Source organism: Aplidium turbinatum, chromosome 2, assembly GCF_918807975.1.
Source record: "Aplidium turbinatum chromosome 2, kaAplTurb1.1, whole genome shotgun sequence".
Taxonomy (NCBI): domain Eukaryota; kingdom Metazoa; phylum Chordata; class Ascidiacea; order Aplousobranchia; family Polyclinidae; genus Aplidium; species Aplidium turbinatum.
In genome coordinates this window covers 45,260,382-45,269,734 of record NC_137473.1, presented here as the reverse complement: position 1 = coordinate 45,269,734, position 9,353 = coordinate 45,260,382, and positions in this window count along the sequence as shown.

Genomic DNA, 9,353 nt, shown 5'->3' with positions numbered 1-9,353 from the left:
TCTTTGAATAAACTAGATAAGTGTAATGTATTGTGTACAAATAGTAGTCATACCAGTGGCGTAGCCAAGGGGGGGGGGTTTGGGGGTTACAACCCCCCCTTTGGCTACGCGTGTGACGTCACGATATTGAGAATGATGCTTTCAGTCTAAAAAAAAATTGCCTAATTTTAAACAAAATTGCATTAAAAGAGCGAGTTTTGCCAATACCAAACATTCAAACATCTCAGCCAGGAATTAGCAACAAGAAAACACAGAGCTTTATTTCCGAAAAATGCCGAAAACATGATCTTATCCTTTTGCTATGCTACCGGACAGCACCATTTTACAGGAATATTCGTACCCACATTTTTGTTGAAATTGCTCTCAGAATGCACCAAATTCAAAGTAATTTTTCAAAATTTTCTGGGGGAGGCCCTCCAGACCCCCCGCTTGCTGGGTGGTCAAACCCCCCCCTTTTTAAAATTCCTGGCTACGCTACTGAGTCATACAATAGGGATTATGACATTATGTGTTTTAGTTATGAATCCATCCATCATCATGTTTCTTAGTAAACATTGAAAAAGTAGCAGATTTGAGTTGCACAATCTTCTGCCTTCTGCCCATCCCTAGCCGAGAGAAAGGAACTGGCCACCCTACTCTCCTTAGTGCCGAAGGCTTAGCACAATGAGAACCTTATCTTCTCATTCCCCAAAGCTCAGTATCTGAGTATGGGACCTTTACCTTTACTATCTGCAACAGATAAAGGCAAAGCAAACAAAAGTACCATATCCAGTTGTTTAACAAAACTAGTAAAAAGTGCCACACCACACATTTAACAGGTTAAATAAGTATCTCGATTTGATGAGATAAATTGTATTTTGGTTGATTTTTTAGTTTTTCCACAATCTCTCTATTGTGTCTGCTGTGAGTACAAGCGAAATTACATATATATATGAAAAATATGCGATAATCTTTTTTGTTTAATTAACAACTGTCTAATAACTTGTATGGTTATGCTGTATATACCTAGTTAAATGGAAATTTGAAACTTGTCCAGCAACAATGCAACATTGATCAACATTCCCAGGATGGAAGTGAATATTTATTGATATTATAATCGATAAAAAATGGATGATGTTCACTTCTATGCTTGGAATATTGATCAGTGTAACACGATTAGTTTCACGTTTCCATTTAACTGTGTATAAAAAATCAAGTCTAAAGTTCGCAAAATTGCAAGATCAGCTTGTCAAAATATAATATTTGTGTAAATAAAAGCTATCGGTAATTGTAGATATTATTCCATCCAAAACTGGCTCATATTTTTTTGTGGAAAACTGACAACTCTGTCATGCTATTCAGCATGTACGGAGTACGGTATATCATATATAATTATATATGCACTCTTGTGATAGATTTCTTGCACAGAGTCTCTGAAAAAAAAACAACTAAAAAGCAAGCAGAGATAACCTACAGATATGCGAATTTTTATTTCATAATTTTATTTGTCTTTCAGCATCAGCACTTCAATATTTCATTTCTGCAATAGATATATTTTTGTAAAGCACTTGAAAAAATATTGGTGTATTTTTATAACCGGAATTTCTTGCTTATTGTTTTACTTGTATCTAATTCATAAAAGCCTTAATAATAATAATCATTTTTGTTTGTTACTTTGTTTGAGTTCATGTAGCATGTTACTTTTGATAGACAAAATGACTTTTCGTTGCAGAAAACAACAATAATGTCTATGTAAAAAATTCAGTTTATTTCAGTTGTATAATATTTTATTGTTTTGGATTCCAATCTATCTGGCATGTGAATTCAGTAATCAGTGCCTAAATAGGGATTAGAGATGGCTAAGAACAGTTTTTTTTTTCTATTCATATTATTTTTTTTTATTTTTTGTACTATTTCCAATCGTTTCCTACATTTTTTCAAATATCAACTGTTTTCATTAATCATAACAAAGAACTACAAAAGGAAGAGTTGAATTATATCTGCGGAATAACATTATAAATTAGTTTGCTGCGGTGTTAACAGTCAACTTCCTTTGTCGCTTGTCTTAATTTCTTTCATTGCATATTATATAGCCTATTATGATAAGATATGGAGTACTACAATCTTCTTTAAAGTTTAATTGGTGTATCTACAGTCTAGTCGACTGACTTATCGATAAAGAAAGTAGACAATAGCTACCACACTAAAATGACAAATTCAAGTTTTTAAATTAATAAACTTGAATAAAGTGTAATGCGTTATACTTTTTTTAAATATTTTATTATAGTACTCAACTACTCATCCTTTGGGATCATTAGTGAAGTCAAAAGAAAATTTTAATGATAAGTTTAGTTACGAAGTTTTATTTTTGTAACTGGTCGATGTCTTGATCATGCAAAAAAAAAACATTTCAGAGAAGCAAAAGTACAAATTTTGTTCCAACATTTAAATTTTCGACAGATTGTTGGTGCAAAAAAATGATTGTTCTTTTTTCCATAAAAAAACATGTTTTTAGAAAAAAAACGAGCACGCAAAAAACGACTCAGCATTTCTTAATCCTGAATTGTCTATTCCTGCATGTTTTTAATCTTAATTGTGTTTACTGTATCATATATTGCATTATTGTATGTAAATTTAAGCTTTAAGTTTAGAAGCATTAAAGTTACTACTTGTATTTTTTTTATGTTTCAACTGCATCTATTGAACTATATACAGTACCGTACACTAGTATACAGCTTATATATAATATAGTACCGTATATACTTGTTGTACCTTTTAACATTGTATATTCAAACAGAGCTCAGTGTACTTTAGCATTGCGGTATAAGTTTAAAAATCTTAATCAGTGTTGATTTTTATGCTTTATCAAATATACCACTACTTATACAATACAACCAAGTGAAATAATAAATGGCCTATTTAACCCTTGCTTATTTTATATGCTTATTGCTTATATTATGCAGAAAGGACAATATGCAAGTTTATTTTGTGTTTTAATTTCGTTTATATGCTTTAATTACAAAACTTCAATGTATTCTTTTTCTGCAATTTATGCAATTTTTGTTGAGCATGCAAAAATTTAGTTGCTTAATTCTATTGCTAGGATTTTAAGCTTATTGCTGCGACTACAAAATATCAATAATTTTTTATGGTTCGGGTCACGGAGATTGTTTTTAGATTCACATAGACTAATAATAAATATATAATTGGTTATGCTATTTATTACATACTGGTACGGTAACAATAATATTATTTTGTGTTTGTATTACCATGTGAATACAGTGCAAAACAAGATTAGCATTCATGTGCTACACAGCCAATAAATCCACTACTATCCATTTTGACATTATTATCCTTCTGAGCTGTTTATATTTCATATGCTCAGCAATGCACCATTTCATGTCTTTTCGAAGAACTTGTTTTTGTGCATATTTTTCAATTTTTTTTTGTTCCTCCAGTTGTCATCAGATTGTACTAAAACTATAGGCTACTAATGCACTTTTAAGGGAAGAAGTAAAGTTGGGGCCCGTCAAGGTATTTTACTATCACTTTCCTTGAAGTAAACTAAATGTTACTAAAATATCAAATTTGGTAGGCTGCCATAGGTTTGTCATTCTAGCATTGGTGAAGTATTTGTTTCTTTTGAGTTAAAGAAAGTCATCAAATTGTATATTACTTTATTTTGTTTGCATCTGTTTTGTTGCAACGTTTTTGTCACAAAACACTAACAAGATGCTTTCCTAATTAATATGAAAATACTTAGAGTTCTTTTAAAGAGTATGAAAGTTTGGCTATTGGGGGTATTTTGGTGGTTGAAATGTTTGAAAAATCAGTCAGAAACAGGTGTTTTATCAATGTTACCCGTTTTTGTTTGTAACTGCCTTTGTGGCATCAAACATACCCATGCGTGTTATTTTAATTATTAAGATATTTTAATGCATTGCTATGTAAAAAGACATTAGCTAGACATGTAAGCAGTAACTACACACTACCATTTGAGTGAGCTCTTTACAGCGTTCATAGTGTATTTTGTGTTGTAGCCAGCTTACTTGTTCAAGTTGACCTCACATTTCAAGCGTATTGCACTTTTTGTGTCACCCAGATACATTCAAAGGCGAAACAATGATTGCATAAATTGCATGTTGGACCAATGATTTGAAATTTTATTTTTGTCAAATTTGTACCTTGAGTTTTGCCACATTTGTTCAACTCAATATGTTGTCGAAATCACAAGCTAAACACCATTTTTATAGCATTCAAGTTTGGGCACCAGCACCATACATGATAACGTCTTATTGAAATCTTTACCTTATGCAAAGTATTAGTGGCGTCCGGTCTGCAGTTATTCTTGCAATTAAATCAAATCAAATATAGTTATCTGAAGCCTTTACAAATTGTTTCACCTAATGGATCATCAGAAGGTCTGAAAAAAACATGCAACCAGTAAAGAATCGATAATTCTGAAAAGATATTAAATATTACAACTGTAATTAATCTGCCAAAAAAAAACTCTAAACCTGTACTTCCTGAGAAGATATTAAATATTACAACTGTAATTTAATCTGCAAAAAAAAACTCTAAACCTGAATTCCTGAAAAGATATTAAATATTATAACCGTAATCCAATCTGCAGAAAAAAACTTCAGAATTACTAAGGACAGCCTCCATCCGCCACGACAAACTTTCAATCAATTTGTCCCAATGGAAACCAAGCAACATGATGGCAACATCTATGACATCACAAAGAAGCAAAATGCTTGTGTGATGATCGGCGCAACCTGTAGTAATCTGAACAAAATGAATAAAAATTGTTTTTAAACCTGTAAAAATTAAATGAGATTTATAACCTGTAAAAATCAAATGAAATTTAATTTTTTTTCAAAATTATAACCTGTGAAAATCCCAAGGAATTGTGATGATGTAACCTGTAGTGACCTGAACAAATGAAATGAAATCTGTTTATAAATCTGTAAAAATTAAATGAGATTTATAGCCTGTAAAAATCAAATGAAATTTTTTTTTAAAAACCTGTGAAAATCAAAAGGAATTTATTTTATTTTGAAGTACCGGTACTTGAGTTTAAATTTGTTTCTATGACGACATTTGCCGACCAGTTCCGAACGCTTGTTTAAAAGGTGGCCACTATCAGCCTTCAGAATGGCCAGCTTATCAGCCAAACATAGGCCACAATTATTACGACCACCACCACTATAAGGTCGAGCACAGCTGTGGATGGACCAAGTTATTTTAGGATCAACACCCTTGTCCTTAAGGTCCCAAACTGCCTTGGATAGTTCGGTGCTGTTTCGTTTAGACCTATCCATGAAGGTACATTTATGGTTGGAAAAACGTTTTTTAAAAGTAGTTTCGCAACAACCAATGTAATTAAGAACCTTCGGGCTGTTATCAATGGTAGCTTTGTAAACAACGGCCTTCTGCAAGCATTGCCCATTCAAAGGACAATCTGGCCTCACTCTACAATTGCAACCAGGCTGCGATGGTACCTTATCAGCCTGCAATATTGCTTTATTGTGGGAGGATATTACGCTTGCAACATTCGGAGTACAACTGTAGCTCAGCTTAATAGTATTACGGTTGAATATTTTGTGCAATCTATGATGGGGTGGAAAGTGTATGGAAACAAGTTTGAAAAATTCCTTACCAATATTGCTATCAACCTGCAAGCTGCAAGCTGAATTATATGAATTGCATGCTATTCTTGCAATTATATATTTTAATGTTCATTGTCTTTATTTTCACTGCCACAGAGTCTCAAAATGACTGAGAAATTACCATTTGTGAAAGTTATCATAATTATGCACTTTATGTTGATTTTATTATCTGAAGTATATTGCCGGTTTGAAATATCATTTTATCATTGTTTACAAATGTTTAGTTGTATATATATGTGTTTAACCAGTTTCTTAGCAAATGATTGGTGAGGGTTTGAAATTTAACAATCCTTACTTTGCAGCAACAGTGGTTCATTCCTTTTTTAGATATTGTATTTTGGTATCCTGAGTAGTGAGTACCCTAAATCGTTGGTCGTGTTTGTTAATCTATCACTCGCTTTTTTGTGATCAAAGTTTAGGAAAGTTACTTTTTATTACTTTATTAGCCTATCGTTTTACTTTTCATACCACCTGCCAAATGTTGCCAATACTTCTTCCAGACGTTTTCACCTCAAACTTGATCTACATTTAAAATCGCCTCACTAAAGCATATTTTTTTAAAGTGTTTGTTATGACTCCTGAGTCCTGATTTTGCTTGAAGCATTTATAGAGTAATAGAAAATAATATAAAAAAACAATTCATAATAGATTGCATAAATAAAATTTAAAAATAAAGGCTATATAGAAAGAGACCTCAATGACTTTTTAACATCGCCATTATGTATACATTAGGGTGGCTCGTTTTTGAACTTTTTTTTAAAATTCTCTCGGGGTAGTGGAGAAATAGTGCCGGTGCCAATGAGTGAGAAAACGCTCATGACAAAATTTGAGATACGTGAAAAATTGTCTTCAGCCTCCTCATGGGGCCCAAAAATCGAAAAATGGGGTCAAAAACACATTTTTTTTCAAAAATATTTTTAGTTTGGGTAGATAAAATATTGTTTAGATATATCTAATTAGCCTAAGAAAAAAAATTGAAGTCATTTGAACTATTCCTTCATCTTCCTTACAGCTTCTGAAAATTTTTATTTTGCTGAAAATTTCGCATTTTTGTTTGTGGTTACATAACTACAGACTTCGTCAGTGACGTAAATTCAAATAAAAGACGTCACTTTTTCCTACCAAATTAACCCAATTTCATTAAAAAATGACGCAACAGCTCAGGACTGGTCTATAAAGAGAAATACAATGACGTTTTATAGCTGGCAAAATGTCTAACGCAATTATGTATCATGTAACCACCCACAAAAATGCGAAATTTTCAGCAAAATGGAAATTTTCAGAAGCTGTGAGGAAGCTGAAGGAATGGTTCAAACTAATGACTCCAATTTTTTTTCTTAGGCTAATTAGATATATCTAAACAATATTGTATCTACCCAAACTACAAATATTTTTTAAAAAAAATGCGTTTTTGACCCCATTTTTCGATATTTGGGCCCCATGAGGAGTAGGGTGCATTAGCTGCCCCATATTTTTGAAAAATACTAACATTGCATTTCTTCTATTGCCTAAACTGTTAGACTGGGTGAGAAAATCAGTGTGTGAAAATGCTATAAAGTTTCATGAACATTTAGGTATCCCACATGGCCCTAATGTTATTGAACAGTAACTCTTGTGCAATTTAACCTCTTTTAACTCAAAAAGTCACGTTCTAGTTAACAACTCTGAATTTAGTGCCACTATAGTATGCGTGTACGGAACAATATTTTATACCAATTGATATTTAGAATATCATAATGACTGGGTTCCGTCCTGTATAGCAGGGTAGGATGCAAAATCATGCAATGCACAAACATTCACGGTCTTGGGTAGCTAAATTAGGCTCTGAATAATCTGGTGTTCCAGTAAGCTTAGTTTAAGAATATATATGACCTTGGCCATCCAACGTGCCTTTAAAGCACCCGGCCTTATGAAATTGACTGGTTGATTTGGATCAAGGTAGCCCAAGCACAAATGAATAAATTCTTTATACATAGTTATCATGTTTAAACTTCTCCTGCGCTCTGCATAACCTGAGAACATCTTCTTTCAGCTGTAATACTAATACTTTTGCTTCTTCATCAAAATTAGATATGTCCAATCTAGCTAGTTTTTCAGCCGAGCAATGTGGAATCATTCCCCAGTTTTTGCGTAGTCATACAAACAACATCACATGAGGGGATTTTGATGTCTCTATTTTTAGCTCATTGAAAACATGAGTGATTACCACTTCATATGCCTGCACCCAGACCATAAAATCGGTCGATCCAACTGCTGCTGCAGGCTGATACATGCTGCCAATACATGTCCAGTGTTACTTGAAGTGGTATCAAACACTAAATTTACAACACACTTCAAACAGTTCCATTGTTTAATCAAATCAGCTGAAACTTTTGCAACTATTTCACCCGTTTTACGGTCTGTTCCAGGTTCATAACTAGGGATGCTCAAAATTTTCATTTCCTTTGTAGTGCCAGCTGCTATAACTACTCGTTCCTCTTTCTCATTTATATAAGTTAGTTTGCATTGCAGCTTCGAATCCCAATGGAGGGATAACAGTTTTGGTGGATTCCATTTTTCTTTAACAGAACTTGCTATTTCTTCTCCCACCTTTCGTCTGGTGCGATCCGCTGAAGAATACGATGTCACTACCTTCGATGTGTCACCTCCAACTTCTTCTATAAAAACTTCAAATGCAACCTGCTGAGCTGGGATCATTTTCATGCGTGTCGCAAGAGGTACTAGCTTTTGGGACTGTAAAATATAATGAGGTATAAATGCCTGTATTGCCTGTGTACCTGCTACCTTTGTGGCTTCGGCTAGCCTTTGCTTGATCGGACGAGGTACATGTATTTTCACTTTTACTATCGTCTAAGACTGCTGTGCTGCTGTTTGCACTCATATCAGAAAGTGCTTTTTCATGACGTCGAGTCTCTCTCAGCCTCCTCGCGTTCTTGGCAGCGCTGAACCAAATAAGCTTGTTTCTTATCACACGACCCAAAAGTGGCTACTCTATCAGTTTGCATGGATTTTAGGAACTTTATGTCATCTTCATTTTTCATCAGTTTTTCAACATTTGTAGGCCACAGTCGAAAAGTGAGTCCGATTCGGTGAGAGCTTTTTTCGGTGAGAGCCTTTTTCGGTGAGAGCCCTATTCGGTGATTTTTTTGAATTTTTTTTTGAAAATTATCGGGTACCGTAGCCTAATTAAAACCCCTAACCCCAAAACCCCTAACCCAAAAACCAAAACCCCAAAAACCCAAACCCCCAAAAAACCCCAAAACTCCCGAAAAACCCAAAACCCCCAAAAACCCAAACCCCCAAAACCCCCAAAAACCCAAACCCCCAAAACCCCCAAAAACCCAAACCCCCAAAACCGCCAAAAACCCAAACCCCCAAAAACCCAAACCCCCAAAAACCCAAACCCCCAAACCCTAACCCCCAACCTCAAACCCAAAAACCTCAAACCCAAAACCAAAAACCCAAACCCCAAAAACCCAAACCCCCAAAAACCCAAACCCCCAAAAACCCCCAACCCCCAACCCCAACCCCCAAAAACCCCAACCCCCAAAAACCCCAACCCCAAAAACCCCAACCCCCAAAAACCCCAACCCCCAAAAACCCCCAACCCCAAAGCCCCTAGCCCCAAATCCCTAACCCCTATAACGGCAATGATAATTAGGCTACGGCGCGCAATAATTTAAAAAAAAAACTCACCGAATA